Source organism: Acinonyx jubatus, chromosome C1, assembly GCF_027475565.1.
Source record: "Acinonyx jubatus isolate Ajub_Pintada_27869175 chromosome C1, VMU_Ajub_asm_v1.0, whole genome shotgun sequence".
Classification (NCBI taxonomy): domain Eukaryota; kingdom Metazoa; phylum Chordata; class Mammalia; order Carnivora; family Felidae; genus Acinonyx; species Acinonyx jubatus.
The window spans coordinates 156,009,412-156,029,923 of NC_069381.1; positions in this window are offsets into that span (position 1 = coordinate 156,009,412).

A 20,512-nucleotide genomic window follows, 5' to 3' on the forward strand; every position below is an offset into this window, starting at 1 on the left:
TAGATTATTTGATTGCTTTCAAGAACACTTAGCTGGACCAGTAATGTGATGCCCTGTAGCGCTTTGGAGATCTGTTTTATGGAATAGATGAAAACAATTTAAATCACCTTCCCCTGATTTTAGCTTATCTAAGTCCTATAAAACCCTGATTCAAGTCCAACCTCTGGGAATTCTTTCCTGACTGCTTCAGCCACAGTAAAACTCGCACTGTCACATTTAAAGAATTTATCATTTATGTATATGTAATATATATCATTTTGAGATCATGGATCACATATGATTATTTTAATTTTTTCAAGGCCTAGCATTTCATTTGTATATCCAGTGTACTTTTTTAACAAAGATGATGGTATCTGTTACTTTTATGGAAAAGCATTCCACAGGTGCTTGAAAGACCTTGAAAATAGTTTGTGACTTGAAGCATTTAATTTGCTGTTCCTATTTGCTATAAAATTCTGTTTTTGGTATTGCTTTGTGCACATAAGAAAGGATTAAGGAAGGTAAGGTAAACATTTATGTCAGAATTGTCCCAAGTTCCAAATCACTGTAGTGTGAATGAAAAGTATCGTACTATAATTACATGCAAGCCATTGGTTTGGGAGGGCCAGCACTGTTTTGCAAAATAATTAAAATTGTGGAGATGATTTTAAGTAGATGATTTTGAGGTTAATACTTAAGAGGACTCTAAGTATCCAAATTTTAAAGTTAATGTTTCTCACAAGTCATATTTTTAGTTTTGAGCTGCGACGAAATAGGGTCAACATCAAGAGTACTTGCTTAAAGGCACATTAGCCTTTTCCCCCTCATTCACATACATAAATGCTGGTGTTAAGGAATGAATGTTTGTGTCTCCCCAAATTCATAGGCTGAAGCCCTTATCCCCAATGTGACTGTAGAGGTAGGGCTTTATGGAAGTAATTAAGGTTAAGGAAGTTATAAGTGTAGGGCTCTGATCAGATAGGATTCATTTCCTTGTAAGAGTTACCAAAGAGCTTTCTCTTTCCCTGCCTGAGTGAGGATACAGAAAGCAGCATCTGCAAACCAGAAAGAGAGTTCTTACTAGAAGCCGACTGTACTGGCATCCTGATCTCAGACTTCCAGCCTCCACAAACGTAAGAAACATTACTATTGTTTAAGCCACCTAATGTGGTGTTTCGTTATGGCAACCTGAGCTGGCTAATGTAGCCTGCAAAGGAGATGGTGCTTTATATGATGCAGTTAGGTGCTGAATCAGCCAGGAGTAGACAGGCTGTTCCCTAAACAATCCCCCTGCCTTCCTTGTACCCCTCCACCCAAAGCACCCAGAAACCCCCATTTTATTAGTGTGAAAGTGTCTGAAACTCTAGAAATACAGTTTCATTTTTCTTAGATGATAGTGGATGTAGCTAGGGGTTTCGTCTGTCTAGTTCTTGCCATGACTGCATCTGTACTGATGCCCTAACTCCCTCCTTATGGGGACACCTACACTTTGGCCATCATAGCATCTCATCCCCAGCCATGGTGATGAGTCCAGAGCTGTGGTTGGCCAAGTTCCCAACTGAGCTGGTTTGAGTGGATATAACTAATACACAGAAGACAGCAGTTTGGGATGGGGGGGTGACACTGGTGTCTTGGTTCTAGGCCTTCTTGATGCAGCTCCGTGTCTGTCTTTTCCACACTTTGATTATGTGAACCAGTAGGTCCTTTTTTTGTTTTGATTTGGGTTTCTGTCTACTACAACCAGTAGAGCTCTAATATCAAGCAAATGGTGAAATATAAATATTTTTTTGGATAATGTGTTAGTGTTCTATTGCTGCAGGAACAGTAACAAATCACCACAAACTTAGTTGCTTAACACAGGACAAATTTGCTTTACAGTTCTGCAGGGTATGAGTCTGACATGTGTGTCACTATATCAGTTTTGGTCACCTTAATTCCATCTGCCATTTTTGCCATGTACCCTAACATATCCACAAGTTCTGGGCATTGGGACATGAATGGAATGTGTTTAGGAGGTCATTACCCTGCCTGCCACAGATGGTAATATATTAAGTCTTATTCTGACTTTTGGAATTCCATGTGGTTGAATTTGTCTTATTTCCTCAGAGGAGGTTCTAATAGAAGGAAAAAGAAATCATGATGAGTCTCAGGGACCCCTGGAGGACTGGAAGGTAACAGTAGATGAAAAAAAGAGAAGTTGATAATAGGGTCATTTGCCATGAGACCATTCTTTAAAGGACTAGCCTTTCTACCCTGGAAACAATATATAAATATTTTATTTTTGAGAGAGAGAGCACATGCATGGAGCAGGTGAGGGGCAGAGAGCGAGGGAGACAGAGGATCTGTGCTGAAAGCAGAGAGCCTGATGCAGGGCTCAAACTCCTGAGCTGCGAGATCATGACCTGACCTCAACCGACTGAGCCACCCAGGCACCCTAAGCCTGAAAATAGTATATAATGCAAGAAAAATCACTGTAATTATGTTACAGATGCAGATTGCCAACCTTGTAACCATTATTTACTGGTAAGGAAAAGCTCCATATTTTTTTGTCTATTAAGAAAACATGTACCTTGAATCTTAATTAGTCTAAGCCAATCACGGCTCTCCCATCTTCCTTGTCAGTGTTTGGTTTAGGAATATGTGTGTGAAGCATTTCAAACCTCTAAGACATGAGAAGTCCGCTTGGGGTTGTTACAGAAAAAACATAGGAGATAGATAGGAGGACTCTACATGGTAAATCTCTTTCTTGAGGTTAATATACAAAGTTTTCTTAACAATTTGGTCACTATTATTAAATGTCAGTACATATAAGAAAACCACAAAATACTTCATAATATCAAGTGTTTCATAGTTTTTTAGCTATAGCAGTGATGGTTGAACAGCTAAGAAATAGAGCAGTGTAAGACAAAAATATTTTTTATAAAATTACAAAATATCAATACTGATAGTAAATCTTCATCAATTATCACAATAGTTAAGAACATAACTTAGCAATACTTCACAATTGAAGGGCTCAATATGAAATTAATACCATTGTCAAGAAATTAAACAGGAATTTTAATTTGTATTGAAGGTAATAAATAGAGTGTTACCTAAAAATATATAGTAGTCTAGTCCTAAAATCCAAATCTGAAGTCCAATGGTATTTTGAAATTGTGAATCATAAACTTAACTCTTACTTTAGCCTCTGATTTAAAAGATAATATTCTTTTGGGGGGTTCACTGGAGTGGTGTTCAGCACCTTGCTCAAACCCTCAGTGAATATTCTAGATTCCAATTAGCCACAATTTAGGGGTGTTCTATGCTGGTTTAGGAATGATCAATGTAAACTATGTCCAGTTGTATATATAAGATTGCCAATATTTTTTTAATGTTTATTTATTTATCTTTGAGAGAGAGCATGAGTGTGGGAGGGGCAAAGAAAGAAGGAGAGAGAATCCCAAGCAGGCTCTGCACTGTCAGCACAGAGCCTGATGTGGAACTCGAACTCACAAACCGTGAGATCATGACTTGAGCCGAAATCAAGAGTCAGTCACCTAACTGAGCCCTAAGATTGCCAATATTTCAACTTCTGCCTTTGAAATTCAAACCAAACCACAAGCTCTTACCTCTGTATACTGACAAGTGCCTATAGAAGTTCTTGGTGGGGAATCTGAAATACCATCGCTGGGTACTTCAGCCTTAATAGGGAGAAATGGAGCCGATTGTCCCCACCCCCACCCCACCCCCGCCTACACACACACCTTACCACCATTGTTCACCAACATAAGACTGTGTGGGCACATGTAATCTGTGAACCCTCTTAGCAGTGCCAGCCAGACACTGAAACTTGCTAAATGCATCTTTCAGCATTTCTTTCCTGGACAGATGGATACACAAAGGTGGCACTTATGTTTCCTGGATGTGTATTTCTGCAGCCCCTCTTCTACCCTTTAGCTCTTTCCTTCTCACACCTTCCTCACTGAGGAAATGAGACAAGCCTTCTCCCAGACAACAGACTCTAGGGCCTGTGCATATAGGCAGACATGGAGATAAGAGCTTCACTAGTTTGTGTGTGATTTTTTTAACCTTTTTTTAAACTGTCAAATATAATACAAATCCAGAAAGCCACATGAAACAAATGAACAGATTAGTGAGTTGTTAAAGGGCAAACCTTCTTGTAACTGGCATCCATGTCAGGAGAGAGGACTGGCCAACCGCCCTAGACACCCTCCAGAGGCACCTCACAAACACACCCCCCGCTGCTATGAATAACCTCTGTCCTCACCATAGTGATTATTTTTTTTTCTCCTACTGGCTATTAGCACCTGTATTACTAGTTTCCTGTGGCTGCTATTAAAAAATCATCTCAAACTGGATGGCTTGAGACAACAGAAATTTATTCCCTCAAAGTTCTAGAGGCCAGAAGTCCAAAATAAGGGCTGTGCAGGGCTGTTGTCTCTCTGGGGTGTCTAGGGGAGAATCGTTTGATTCCAGCTTCTAGTGGCTGTCAGCATTCCGTCACTTGCAGCCACAAATGATCCAATCTCTGCCTTGCTGGTTGGATGGTCTCTTCCTCTTCTGTCTGTGTCAAATCTCCCTCTACCTAACTTATGAGGACACTTGTGATTGGATTTAGGGCCACCTGGATGATCCTAGAGGATTTCCTCCTCTCAAAATCCTTAATGTAATTACATCTGCAAAGACCCTTTTTCCAATTAAGGTGATGCTGACTGGTCCATAGAATGTGGACATATTTTTGGAGGGGTCACCATTCCACTTAGTACACCATCCAAGTGTAAATTCCTACAACACTGTATTTTGCTTTGCCTTTATTTTGTCTTTCAGGTTTCTTAACTGATAGGTTCCCCATCCATCTCTCTCTCTCTCTTTGTTTTAACACCTTACAATTTATTTGCTGAAGAAGTTGGATCATTTATTTCGCTTTCCCAAAGCTGGGGTTGTACTGATTGAATGTGTGTTGTGTAGTTTAGCATGTTCCTTTGTCCTCTGTGTTTCCTGTAAGTTGGTAGTTAAATCTAGAAGCTCAGTCAAGTTCAGGTCTGATTCTTTTGTCAAAACTACTTTGTAGGGGGGTGCCTGGGTGGCTCAGTTGGTTGAGCGTCTGACTTCGGCTCAGGTCATGATCTCGCAGTTTGTGAGTTGGAGCCCCTGCATCGGGCTCTGTGCTGACAGCTCAGAGCCTGGAGCCTGCTTAGGATTCTGTGTCTCCCTCTCTGCCCCACCCCTGCTCATAGTCTGTCTGTCTCTCTCTCAAAAATAAATAAACATTAAAATAAAAATTAAAAAAAAAAAACCATTACTTTGTAGGTGGTGGTGTGTTTGTCAAAGGACACAGAATCACCTCTTTCTGATGTTAGCAGTCATAGGTACTGTGTGATGAGAAAACCACCATTTGGAGTGGCTGCCTATGCATCTTGCACTATGACAACCCTGTTCACACCTGGAGTCTGGATATTCATTTGTTTGTTTATGGAATTTTATTTTTATTGAAATATAATTGACACACAATATCATATTAGTTTCTGGTGTACATTGTAGTGATTTGATGTTTTTCTACATCAGGAAATGAGCCTACAATAAGCCTAGTCGCCATCCGTCATCATACAAAGTTATTACAATATTATTGACTCTATTCCCTGTAGTTTACATCACATGCCAGAGTCTGGATGTTTAAATAAGGACCTATGCGGGGCACCTGGGTGGCTCGGTCGGTTAAGCATCAGACTTCGGCTCAGGTCATGATCTCACGGTCCATGAGTTCGAGCCCCGCGTCGGGCTCTGTGCTGACTGCTCAGAGCCTGAAGCCTGTTTCAGATTCTGTGTCTCCCTCTCTCTCTGCCCCTCCCCTGTTCATGCTCTGTCTCTCTCTGTCTCAAAAATAAATAAATGTTAAAATTTTTAAAAATAAATAAATAAATAAATAAGGACCTACGCTTAGGATTCCCGCCCAGGCTCCTGCTTTGCTTTTCCCTGGGCACCTTTTAAAAATAACCACTTACAGTGGAGCCTGGAAAAAGTTAGTGGCCTCTGCCCTGACCACCTTATAAGTAATAAGGGCTTGCTACCCTGCTCTCTATCTCCCGCTCGCTCCTGCCCTGGGACAGAAGACTGCCTCTGCCTGGCTCATTGTGCACATCCCCACTCCCTCCACCACCAGTTTCTGGCATTTGTAACAAATCTTGTGACTTTTCTTCTTTTGGGTGAGTATATGGAAACTGGCTTCATCATAATGACCCTGGAGTTTTCACTTCCCCCAAATGGGAATTCTGATGCAGAGGAAGCTACCTGCTGACCCCGTGGTGGTGGCTTCTGCCTCCTCATTCAGCATATTCTGCGTATTCTTAATACACCAGCCAAGGGCCCCCTAACACAGATACTCAATACATAGGTCTTTAATTCATTAGAGACTGCCAAATGGTGATTTCCATGCCATTATCTTTTTGGATGTATTTGTTGAAATACTTCTGTAAAGAGAAACTTTCCTTCATTTACTATTTGTTTACCCAGAGGTATAAGAAAGGTGGGATAAATGCTTGGTTCCTACCTTAATGTACCAGTTTGCAAAATAAACAACCTTCAAAGGTAATTTATTAGAATTATTGGATTTTTAAAATTTTTTTTTTTAACGTTTATTTATTTTTGAGACAGAGAGAGACAGAGCATGAACGGGGGAGGGGCAGAGAGAGAGGGAGACACAGAACTGGAAGCAGGCTCCAGGCTCTGAGCCATCAGCCCAGAGCCCGACGCGGGGCTCGAACTCACGGTCCGTGAGATCGTGACCTGAGCTGAAGTCGGACACTCAACCGACTGAGCCACCCAGGCGCCCCGAGAATTATTGGATTTTTTAAATCATGATTAGCGAATGGATTTAAACATATTTGTCACCTTTCAGTCCATTGTAATCTTATTGAAGTTCAATTTATTCCATCTTGAGCCAGTGAAAGGCTCTACAAATGGCTTTCCAATTCCTTTTGGCACAGTCCCAATAGTCTTTGATACCTTCTCTGCTACCCAGTGTAACGATATACTCCTGGCTCATTGTCTACATCTCCTGCCTCCAATCTGGAATCTGACATTTATACAAAGAGCCCTGGTTTCTTTTACTGAAAAATGATATTCCAGCACCATAGTCTGCGCGCTAGGGATGTTTATTGCTACTAGGTAGGTCATTGTTTCTAGCTCTAAAATTAAAATACGTAATAATAACAACAACAACAACAACAACACACAAGACAGGAGAGGGGTAATTAAAGTTTTCTAAGGTCCTAGCATTGTCAAGGAAGTGCTAAAAGCACCATATGGTGTTTACCTAACCTCTTCTAACAGCTGTAGCCCCGTTTTCCCCCAGAAAGTGTTCTGGTTCTCAGAGTTACCTGGGATACTAGAATTAGAATATCACATTACAGTTCATTTTCTTTATCCCACATGTTACACACACATACACCATTCTCAGAATAACAGTATTTTTTCCCCTCAAAATAACAGTATTAACATGCAGGTTGGGAATGCATTTTCAGTCATTTGGGGCTTCTTCAAAGTCCACACAGGAAGCAAATGCAGAGATAAGGTTGAAACTGAACTCACTACCACCTGGGACTTTGTGGGGTTTAGACAGAAGGAAAGGATGGTAAGGGATTCCAGCCACGAACTCTAAATGTGTGTAAAAAGTAGGAACATTTTAGAGGATTTTGTTCTTCATAATTAAAAAAAAAAATTTTTTTTTTTTTTAAGTAATCTCTATACCCAACGTGGGGTTTGAACTTACAACTCCCAGATCAAGAGTCACATGCTCTATGAGCTAAGCCAGCCAGGCACACTCAAGTTCTTCATAATTTTGAAGATCTTTGAAACAGTCTTTGTTAGACCTTTCTTCTGCTTTTTTATCCTCCAATTTCTAGCAGAAGGTGTTTATGCTTAGGAACTCAGCCAACAGCTTATGGGGGAACTCTTCCAGATAACAATTCTCCCTTGTCAATATGTAAAATTATTTTCAACTATTTTAAAAGTTTACTAATTTATTTTGAGAGAAAGAGAGGGTGTAAGCAGGGTAGGGCAGAGAGAAAGGGAGAGAGAGAATCTCAAGCCAGCTCCAGGCCCAGCACAGAGCCCAAAGTGGGACTTGATCTCATGGCCAAGAGATTATGACCTGAGCCAAAATCAGGAGTTGGACACTTAACTGACTGAGCCACCCAGGCACCCCTCAACTGTTTTAAGAAAATGTAGACACCCAAAGTTGACTTAAAAATTTATGTATTCTCTTTTTCACCTCTGCTTTTAAAAGACGTGAGGAAGGCAAAGTGAAGGAGTCCATAACATTTGTCTCCTCGAACAAGAAGAAGTTTATCTAAGGTTTGTGTCAGGAACTGCACAGTTTAGAATCCCCGTGTATCCAAGCATTTATGTAGCCACACCCAAGTCACGACCCACACCTGGTTATGAAATTATTGGAAACTTTAAACCAAAATTGCACCCAATGTAAATTATCATTATTATTCTTACAGCCTCAGTCTTCAGGTGCATTTTGTGGCTTTAGATTTCCTATTTGAGTTTTTTCATCTTGTACACCTGTAATATTTTGAAAAGTAGTTTTAACTAGGCATCTCTCCATAGTGACATCCTCTTCTGAACCTCTGTGTTTTTATTGTTTAAGTTATAAATAAAGATGTTCTTGGCCATTACAAAGGATGAGCTGAAGCTTTGAAATGTTTTTTTAATGAGGAAGCTCAAGATTTTATGAGAAAATATAACAAAACATCCTTGAAAGTAGCACAGCATCCTGTCTCATAAATCCAGGATTGGAAACTTTCTCAACAGGCTCTTTTCTGTTCTTCCCCTTCCCTGTCTATAAAAAACATTTAGAAGAGTTTAAGATGTGGGAACGGACAGCACCCAACCCACTTCTCCAGTGGTACATTTCTGAGGGTAACCAAGAAAAATGTATCAAAATTGCAAATGAAAGATCCTGTTGAACTGGAAGAGAACACTTCTCATCTCCTGATGTGCCCTTCCAGACGGAAGCAGCTCTGCTAGTTTAATATCCTTGGATTATCCTGCTTCTCCCTAGCGAAGGAGGGATGGCTTTCCTAATTTTTAAACTTATAAAGAATAAACTGGCGGGGTGCCTGGCTGGCTCAGTCAGAAGAACACACAACTCTTGATCTCGGGGTTGTTAGTTCAAGGCCCAAGTTGGGTACAGAGATGACTAAATAAATAAATAAATAAACTAAAAAAAAAAAAAAAGAATAAACCGGGAAGGCTCCACTTAACCTCTCTTCTTCCTAAACCTATACAGGGAGGCCTATAGTCCATCAACATTGCCTTGAATAAATGGAAAGAGATTGGGAATTAGAAGCCCCCTTATCTACAAATGTAAGCTGCATTCTTCAAACATCAGTTTTTATCAGCAATAAAAGTCATATTTTGATCACCTGCCTAATTCTTTGTCTAATTTCCCAATTGGCTCAAAAGTTGGGTGGGGATGAGGAGTGTTATTTATTGTTCTAAAATCCAAACACACATCTAAGAATTTATCCTACACATACAATTATGTATGTGTGAAATGACACATGTACAAAATTATTCATTGCTTCACTGTTTGTAACGGCAAAAGACTGAAAACAAACTGAATGTCCTTGTAGAATTATTTAAATATATTAAGACACTGCTGCACAATGGAGTACTATATAGTCATAAAATTTGAGGAAGCTCCAAACAGAGATTAAGTAAAAACAAACAAAAAACCCCACAAAACAAAAACAATGTACAGAGCTGTGAATATAGTGTGCTATCAGTTCTGTAAGAAAAGGAAAAATGCATAAATATTTGCTGGTGCATTCATAGATTATTTCAAGAAGGATATACAAGAAACTAATGATTTTATTTACTTATTTTGCTTCAGGGGAAAGAAACATGGTAGCTAGGTGCATTTTATATTTGTTGCTCCTTAAAGTCACAGAAATAATGGGTGAGTGAAAATCCAAGGCAGAAATCATATGTCTTAAAGTCTTATGAAGTAGGTATACCTCTGAAATCATATTTGTTTGTAGATGGGTTATAAATTAATCAGTCATAAAAATAAATCAGTCATTCACTCAATCAAAATGCATTCACACTTAGTCATCTAAATTGAAGTGATTGCTGTGATTGGACTTTAAAAGAAAATACTTAATTCACATTTGCATAAATCCTCATATAATTGAGTACCTAAATGGAGTTTTCAAATAAATAGAATAAAAGCATAGGTACATGAATTGTTGCACTATATGGTAAGTTTCATCATGAAAAGCTATCTCAGTCTCACATATTCAGAAACTACTCCTGGAGAGCCTCCTCTGTGCTACGTCCTGCTCTGAACTCTGAAAACAAAGGGGAGCAAGACACTGTCCCTGTTCTTAGTACTGTTTCCCCTAACAGGGCATAGAGACCATAAACAAATAAACAAGCAGACAATTTTAAAAAGTGATAGTGCTAGAATCAAACCTATAAATACAGAGAACAAACTGGTGATTGTCAGAGGGAAGGGGGTGGGGGGCATGAGCAAAATGGGTGAGGGCGAGTGGGAGGTATAGGCTTCCAGCTATGGAATGAATAGATCACGGGAATAAAAAGTACAACGTAGGGAATATAGTTAATGATATTGTAATAGCCTATGGTGACAGATAGTAGCTACATTTATGGTGAGTTTAGCACAATGTATAAACTTGTCCAATCACTATGTTATACACCTGAAACTAATGTAACGTTGCATATCAACTATATTCAATGAAAAAAATTTAAGGGATAGTACTAAAAGAAAATAAGTACAGCTAAGAAGATAGAGTTGATAAACTGGGAGAGGAAACAGGATTATTTTTCCAGTTTGAGGTGGGAGGTGATAAACACATGTAATATGCCTCTCTGTGCCAGGCACTCAATGCGCATGAAGTAGTAAACACGGAAGACACCATTGCTGCTCTCAGAAAGCTAACATTCTGTTGTTGTGGACTGACAATAAATAATCAAATCTATATTTAAATTTGCAGAATCAAATTTATCACGATAACCCAAACCATATAAGCTTCAGGCCCCACAAAACCTGTATGTACCTGTAATAAGGTACCAGATGGGTTGGCATAAAAAACAGACACATAGACCAATGGGATAGAATCAAAAGCCCATGCTACTCTTGATCTCAGGATTGTGAGTTCAAGCCCCAGGTTGGTTGGGCATAGACATTACTTAAAAAAAAAAAAGTCAAAAGCCCAGAAATAAAACCAAGCAAATATTTGGCAGGGAGCCAAGCATACTCAATAGAGAAAAGACAGGCTCTTCAATAAACGGTACTGGGAAAATTGGATATTCACATGTAAAACAATGAAACTAGACCCCTCTCTTAGACCACTCACAAAAATTAACTTGAAATGCATTAAAGATTTAAATGTAGGGGCACCTGGGTTGCTCAGTTGGTTAAACATTCTACTTTGACTCAGGTCATGATCTCCTGGTTCATGAGTTCGAGCCCTGTGTCGGGCTCTATGCTGACAGCTCAGAGCCTGGAGCCTGCTTCAGATTCTGTGTCTGTCTCTCTGCCCCTCCTCCACTCACACTTTCTCTCACTCTCCCTCTCTCTCTCTCTCTTGAAAATAAATAAACATTAAAAAGATTTTTAAAAATTAAATGTAATACCTGAAATCATAAAACTCCCAGAAGAAAACAAAGGAAAAAAGCTCTCTGACATTGATCTTGGCAACAATTTTTTGGATATGACACCAAAAGCATAAACAACAACAACAACAACAAAATAAACAAGTTGGACTACATGAAACTAGAAAGCTTCTGCACAGCAAAAGAAACAATAACAAAATGAAAAGACAACCTACAGAATGAGAAAAATATTTTCAAACCGTATATCTGATAAGGAATTAATATCCAAAAAATACAAGGCGCTCATACAACTCAATAGCAAAAAAAAAAAAAAAAAAAAAAAAAAAAGGAACAATCCAATTTAAAAATGGGCAAAGAACCTGAATACATGCTTGTCTAAAGAAGATACATGAATGGCCAACAGATACCTGAAAAGATGTTCAGCATCAATAATCACTGGGGAAATGCAAATCAAAGCCATAATGAGATATCACCTCATGCCTATTTGAATGGCTAGCATCAAACAGACAAGAGATAATAAGGGCTGGTGAGGATGTGGGGGAAAATGGAACCCTGGTGCACTGTTGGTGGGATTGTAAATTGGTATAGCCACTGTGGAAAACAGTATGGAAGTTCCTCAAAACAATAAAAATAAACTGCAATATGGTCCAGCAAGCCCACTTCCAATCCCAAAAGAAATGAAAACACTGTGTCAAAGAGATATCTGCACCCCAATATTCATAGTTACAAGAGCCAAGACATAGAAACAACCTAAGTGTCCATCATGAGATGAATGGATATAGAAAATGTAGTATATACATTATTCAGCCATAAAAAAGAAGGAAATCCTGCAACATGGAGAGAACTTGGGGGCATTAAGCTAAATGAAACAAATCAGATGGAGAAAAACAAATACTATATGATCTCATCATATGTGGAATCTAAAAAAACAAACAACCCCCCCGCCCCCCGGCCAAAAACCAAACTCATAGGAAAAGGGATCAGATTTGTGGTTACCAGAGATGGGGGGCAGGAGTGGGCAGATTGTTGGATGAAGACTATCAAAAGTTACAAATTTCAAGTTATAAGTTAAATAAGTACTAAGGGTATAATGTACAACATGATGTCTATTGTTAGCACTGCTGAATGATATGTTGGAAAGTTGCTAAGAGAAAATACTAAGAGTTCTTACCACAAGGGAAGAAAAACATGTTTTTCTTCTATTTTGTATCTGCATGAGATGATGGGTGTTAATTAAACTTCTTTGGCAATCATTTCATGATATATATAAGTCAAATCATTATGCTGTGTACCTTAAACCTTTTCAGTGATGTTTGTCAATTATGTCTCAATAAAACAGAAAAAAAAAAAGATACCAGGTGGTGATCAATGTTATGTAAAACAAATCAGGATAAAGTAGATGGTGTGAGGGAATACTGTTTATATAGGGTGGTCAGCAAAGGCCGCTGATAAGATATTTGTGCTTGAGGTCTGAAGGAAAACCCAAACCTTGGAAACAGCAAATGCAAATGCCCTGAGGCATGTATACTGAGAGATCTTATGTATATTTGTTATCCAAAAGGATTTAGCCTAGGCTTAGTTAATACTTTTAGAATATTTTACATTTACAGAATCAAGGAACAATTACACTAATAAACATATATACTCATTAAGCAATCAATTCATAAGAAATGCAGAGGGTGAATTTTCATGAAAACAGTTTCATTTTCTGCAAACCAATCTGCAGTTTAGTACTGTACAAAGTTTATAGGCTGACTCACATGTTCACACGTGGTCCTCCACAATGATACTCCTAAAATCCTAAAATGATTAATTAAGTTCTCTTTATTTCTAGTATCTTTCTAGTATCTGACTTTAAGAACCAGAACAAATTTCTTTACATCTTCTGTGAGTCTTCCAAAGTTTACTTTATCCAGAGACAAAGGAGAAAGAATCCTTCAAGTTGGTAGCTCTTAGCTCTGTTTTTAGAGTAAACATAACCGTTTAATGAAAACAGACAATGTGCGTGCACTGAGTGTTATTTTAAGGGAATCAACAGAGAAGGGAGGGATGGGGGAAAACCAGAAGAGATCAAAGGTTATTAAACAACCCGGAATTAATAATAATAAGCTTTTGAAAAAGTTTCAAGCCAGTGTATCCTGTTTTTTTCCTGTCTACCTTCAATAAAGAAATGGTCATTAGAGAGAGGATGAATTTAACTAGACTCCAAGCTTTCCTGAATCAGAAGGCAGAGCCTCTTTTGTTTACTTTTGTGACCTCAGGGACAAGCACATGGTAGGCTCACTATGTATATTCGTGGAATTAATAATTAATGTTAAACTGAGCAGTAGCAACCATAGTTTTCCTACACTTCCTGGTGACACTTGGATTCAATCTTATATATGGGTTTCTTATTATTTTTCCAAGCCCTGCCCACAAAAAACCTTAAGAAGATGAAATGGAGAACTTTCAGCCCTGACCCTGTAGTCACAGAAAATGGGAGACTACCTGACTGCGGGCCTCACAAGAATTTCAAGGCCCAGAACATGTAAGTTGGGCCTAGATGGCTTAGCTCACTGAGCCTCAGAACGATCACCTTCCATGGTAGTCTAAGCTGCTTCTGAGCTGCTGTAGTTGGGAACATAGAAAGCAGGGAGTCTGTCATTTTATGTTCCTTTGACCTGGGGGATATTCCGTTCTGCAGAATTGCCAAGAGATGCAAACTTTGGGTGCACTCTGAGAGATACAAAGGAGGCAATGGAAGCCACATTCATCCTCCTGCATCTGTATCTTATTTATATCCTTTGCTCTGCCTGTTGGCTCATTTAGAACTAAATCAAAGTAATATCAACTTGAAGAAAAGCCTTGTCTTTATTCTCTCCATTCCCCAAACTTAGACCAAATCCCATGGTCTAGTTTTGAGCTCTAGCTCTGTGTTTACAGGGAGCATATTTAATAAAAGATGACAATTTATGCAGAGTATTATTTTAAGAGGAGCTAGAAATATATGCTCCAGCCCTCGAAGAGGTGACTTTATAGTAAGGGAGGCAAAAAATCTAAAAACTATTCCCTCAAAAGCAATGTCAAAGCTACAGGTTCTGGGGCACCTGAGTGGCTCAGTTGGTTAAGCGTCTGACTTCGGCTCAGGTCGCGATCTCACGATTCATGGGGTCTGAGCCCTGCATTGGGCTCTCTGCTGTCAGTGCAGAGCCTGCTTCAGATCCTCTGTCTCCCTCTCACTCTGCCCCTGCCCCATCTGCTCAAGTGCGCGTGCACACGCACTCTCTCTCTCTCTCTCTCAAAAGTAAATAAACATTGGGGCGCCTGGGTGGCTTCGTCGGTTAAGCGTCCGACTTCGGCTCAGGTCATGATCTCACGGTCCGTGAGTTTGAGCCCCGCTTCGGGCTCTGTGCTGACAGCTCAGAGCCTGGAGCCTGTTTCAGATTCTGTGTCTCCCTCTCTCTCTGCCCCTCCCCTGTTCATGCTCTGTCTCTCTCTGTCTCAAAAATAAATAAACGTTAAAAAATAAAAAAAAAAAAGTAAATAAACATTAAAAAAAAGCTACAGCTTCTAAGAACTATAATGAGCCACACGACATTCACTCAATTTGATGTAATAGTGTAGAAATCTTCCTCTTCAAATTATATTTTTTTTTACAGAATTTTAAAACATAGTAAAAGTAAAAGATTATCCAGTATGGAATTATTTAATGTATTTAAACTAGACCTCTTGTATGAGTATACCACAATACCACACACTTCTCCCCCTGACTCCAATATTTCTTTGTGGTTGGGGTAGAAGTCCACAGTACTCAAGCCGTCAATGGTGTCTGCTGTGGCTCCTCAGTCACCTTGACTTGGATGTGGTAGGAGGAGTCTCATGGAAACAAGGCCCAGAGCCTCTTGGCCTTTCAGGGATAGGAGGGTGGAGGGATAGTGTGTACTCTGCACTGGGAACAAGCATCATCGAGCTATGAAAGCTCCGGGCTTTACTGAGTGAACCCTAGTGTGTTGGTCTAGTTATGATGTAGTATCCTTCAAGAGATGTCAGAAACACTTATGTGTGGGCTCTGATATGGTACAAGGGCCAGAACAAAGATTTCAAGTCTTAATTCATATACAAAAACAATAAGAAGTGTTATAATTGGGGACGTGTGGGGTACTATGGCAGCATAGATGAGGGACAACTTCTCCCAAGAAATAGTATCGGCTAATGAATGCAGAAGGAATGATGGACTAATCGCCATTTTGCCATCTGAATGAAATAATGGATCTAGTCATTGATCATCAACAGCTGCTAAAATCATTATGTGAGAAGCTGATGGGGAACTTTATGATTCTGGATCAGACAATACTTGGGCTCAGTGATTAATTTTTTTTTAGTTTATCTATTTATCTTTGAGAGAGAGAGAGAGAGAGAGAGAGAGAATGAACATGATCTGGGGAGGGGCAGAGAGAGAGAGGAAGACACAGAATCCTAAGCAGGTTCCAGGCTCTGAGCTGTCAGTACAGAAACCAACGCTGGGCTGGAACCCACAAACCGTGAGATCATGACCTGAGCTGAAGTTGGACCCTCAACGGATGAGCCACCCAGGTGCCCCCCAATGATTAATTTTAATATTCCAAAAAGGAGACTGATAGACCATACATGTCTCCTAATGTGATGCAATAAAAGCACAGTATCACCTATGGAATGTTCCTCCCAAAGTTTATAGCCAGAATCTTATCAAGCCTCTAGAGCTAATTTTCAGTTTATAGGAAATGCAGGGAACAGAGGAACATTTTAAATAACACCCAGGATACAATCAGCCAAACCTAGAATGTAGCAAATTCTGTAGGGAAATGATTTGATTTCATCAACAAATAAATGGTGAGGAAAACTAAAGAAAAGAACATATAGATTAAAATAATTTTAAGAGGCATATCAACAATGCAATATGTGAATAGCATTTGGATCCTGATTTGAATAAAGGAACTGAAAATATATTTATGAGGCAAAGAAATTTGAGTACTGACTGCCTATTGATGATATTGAATCATTTTTATTAAATTTACTTTTTGAGTATGATAATGGTAAAGATGGCTATTTTTAAGTCCTTATTCTTAAAGATACAGATGTAAGACTTTGTGGATGAAATCATTATGCCTGCCATTTGCTCTAAAATAGTCTGCTGACAGTTTTGGGGAAGTGGGTAGCATACAGATAAAGCAAAAGTGATCATATGGTGATAAATGTAGAAACTGGATGGTGGGTATTTGGGGAGTTATTATACTATACTTTCTACTTTTGGAGCATCCTTGAAAATTTCTGTGATAAAAATGAAAACAAACAACACAACAGCAACAAAAAAACTTGCAACCCTCTTAGCTCTCTCCTTGTGAATTATTTTTCAAAGCCTACCAATGGTTTATCAGCAACACCTTTGCAAAACAATACTTCATCTATGGATTTCTTTCATTGAGTTCCCACAATTCTCTCAAAATTCCCCATGGTTGTTCTGAGTTAATTTATTACTTCATTTCTGTTTTTGAATGAGTAAGAGAGAACTTTTTCCCTGGGATTTTTCTACTAACTGCCCAGTTATGCTCCCCAATGTGGGGATTAGACCAGTTCTCTCAGTGGGAGGTACCCCCAAAGCATGATTTCAGCTTGTGTGTTAAGAGAAGATCCCCCAGACCTTCCTATGCTGCTCCTGTCTTCACAAAGCTTTCCTGGGAGACCTCTGCATGATAGGGAATTTCTTAAAGTAGTCTTGCTTCTGGAATGATTTTCTACCACTTTGCTGCCCGAGTTGTATGGGTCAGGATTTCCTCCACAATGCCACCTACCCCATCTCAGCTGGTTTTGCTTCTTTTCTCTCCTTCATTAATGAAGTTTCTAAGGTCTTTTCAATATATGCCTGTCATCCATCCATGAGAGAGTGCTTCATGTTGTAATTTAATTGCTGTTGTTATCATTGCAGTGAGTAGGCTCACTTTTGTATTTTGAGCAGAGTCATATCTGAATTTATGGGGCATGATGCTAAATGAAATTTGGGGGACTCACTTTAAGAAAAAGAATACCAAATTATGTGGGAAAATGAGTATCTCTTTAAATGAAATGATAAATCACAATAAAGACAAATACCACAAAATCCAGAAAAAATAACATTTTAAATTAGTTAACTGCCAGAAACATTTCTTTAATACTTTCCCCTACACTTTTGGCTTCATAGGTTTTGATCAATCTGTATATAACAATAATTTTGTAACATTTTCTACAGAAAGAGTATTTTCTGTAGAAAATGGTACAAAGATAATTCAGTCTTTCCTCTAGAATAGTTAGAATTTCTCTAGGATGCTTTTTATTATTGGTTACTTGAAAGGCATTGCTATTGGTGATGCTTTGTAAATATTTAAGAGTATTATCAAATTTAGGGACACCTGGGAAGCTCAGTCAGTTGAGCATCTAACCCTTGATTTCAGCTCAGGTTGTGATCTCGTGGTCATGAGATTAAGCCCTGAGTTGGGCTCTGTGCTGACAGTGGAGCCTGATTGGGATTCTCTCTCTTTCTCTCTCTGCCCATCCCCCATGTGTGCTCTCGCTCACCCTCAAAATAAATAAACATTTTTAAAAAAGAGTATTATCAAATTTAGGAAAACTATCATTTTTTTCACATATGTTACTTGATGGCAATCATTATAATGGTATAATTTTAGATCATATTTGTTGTCATTATTTTTAAGTGATCAAAAAATTTAATTTTGGGGGCACCCAGGTGGCCCAGTCAGTTAAGCCTTCAATTCTGGATATGGGCTCAGGTCATGATCTCACAGTCCTGAGATTTAGCCCTGAGTCAGTCCCCGAGCTCAGTGTGGAGCCTGCTTAAGATTCTCTCTCTCTCTCTCTCTCTCTCTCTCTGCCCCTCCCCCGCTCACATGCACTTTCTCTCTTTCAAAAAAAATTTTGGGGGGGCACCTGGATGGCACCGTTGGTTAAGTGTCCAATTTTTTTTAAATTTTTTTAATGTTTATTAATTTTTGAGAGACAGAGTGTGAGTGGGGGAAGGGCAGAGAGAGAGAAGGAGACACAGAATCTGAAGCTCCAGGCTCCAAGCTGTCAGCACAGAGCCCTACTGGGCACTGGAACCCACTGACCACAAGATCATGACCCCAGCCACAGTCAGACGCTTAATTGACTGAGCCACTCAGCCGGCCCTAAGCGTCCAACTCTTGATCTCCATTCAGGCCATGATCTCACAATTTGTGAGTTCAAGCCCGCGCTGGGCTCAGAGTTGATGCCCCAGAGCCTGCTTGGGATTCTGTCTCTCCTCTCTACCCCTCCCCTGCTTGTGTGCTCTCTCTCTCAAAATAAATAAATGAATATTTTTAAAAATTAAAAAACATTTTACAATGTGTTATGATTCTCTCCTCTTCATTAATTGGATTGTAAATAATCCAAAAGGCTTATTCCTTTCTTTTTTGGAATTTATTCTTCTTCCTAGTCAATTGCTGCTATTGAGAGGATCTAAAAATTTTTTGGTATAATTTGCTTCTTGAAGTCAAAATTATGCCCACTACCATTCTCTTTATCACTTTATCTTCATACTCCATTAATTTTATGAATTTTTCTCAGTTCTTTATTAAATAACTCTGTGCTGACAGCTCAGAGCCTGGAGCCTGCTTCGGATTCTGTGTCTCCCTCTCTTTCTGTCCCTCTCTTGCTCACGCTCTGTCTCTCTCTCAAAAATAAATATATATTAAACATTTTTTTAATAAATAAATAACTCTGAAACCTGTAATTTCCTCATGTTTTACTGAAATGTTCTAAAACATCTGTTCAAATTATAGATATAATGGCTTATTCTCAATTCAACTGCTTCTTAAACAGATAAGAAAAATGCCCATATCGCTTTAACACTATCAGACACTAGGCGAAATGGGATGGAAGGAAATTTGAAATGGAAAGAACACCAGTTTTAAATTTTTAAAATGTTTTATTTATTTTTGAGAGAGAGAGAGAGCAGGGGACGGGCAGGGGACAGCACGGGCACGGGAGGGGCAGACAGAGAGACACAGAATCTGAAGACAGGCTCCAGGCTCTGAGCTGTCAGCAAACAGCCCAATGCAGGGCTCAAACTCACGAACCCTGAGATCCTGACCTGAGCTGAGGTCGGACGCGCTCAACCGACTGAGCCATCCAGGCGCCCTGAAAGAACACCAGTTTTAATGATCTTGGTCAAAATATTTTACTTCTGCAAATTTAACAAAAACACTATCTCATGAACATGTTACTAGGATTCCTCCCAGGCTTTGGAAAGAGCCTATGTAACTGAGGGGCTCTGAAGCTTAAACTTCATTAGCTTCACTGTAAATCCACCTCTGATCTTGAGAAATCAGTATAAATATCCTCTTCCTTCCCTTGGACAAAGTGTGTTCCTGTGTTTTGTGTGCTGGATCTTCTGTTTGCTCCTCCAGATCCAGTCTCCACGGGGGAGGCGATGCATTCTGGTTGGGTCCAGCTGAAGGAGAGTACTGGTAACAGATTGGAGCAAAGGGGCAACATACTCTGACCTTTATTTCCCTGGCTCCTTCCCTGAAGTGTTGGCATGAGTTGGATGCCTCTTGTGAGGGCCCTCTCCAAACAGTCCTCTTTGTCACCACTTCCTTGTTTTATTCAGTCAGCCCTTGGGATGGTACAAGAACCTTCATTGTTACTAGTCCTAGGATACTGCCTTATCCCTCAGAGTTTATTTATGCCCTGCCTACAATTTTGTAGAAAGTGGTTTATTAAACTCTTGAAATTACCCAAGTTGAGTATATCACTTTTTCCTGCTGGGACTCTGATACAGTTTGTAACATCAGCCTTGTACAGGCAACAAATTTTTGTTATTTAACACTATGTTAACCACCTTAAAGTGTACAGTTCA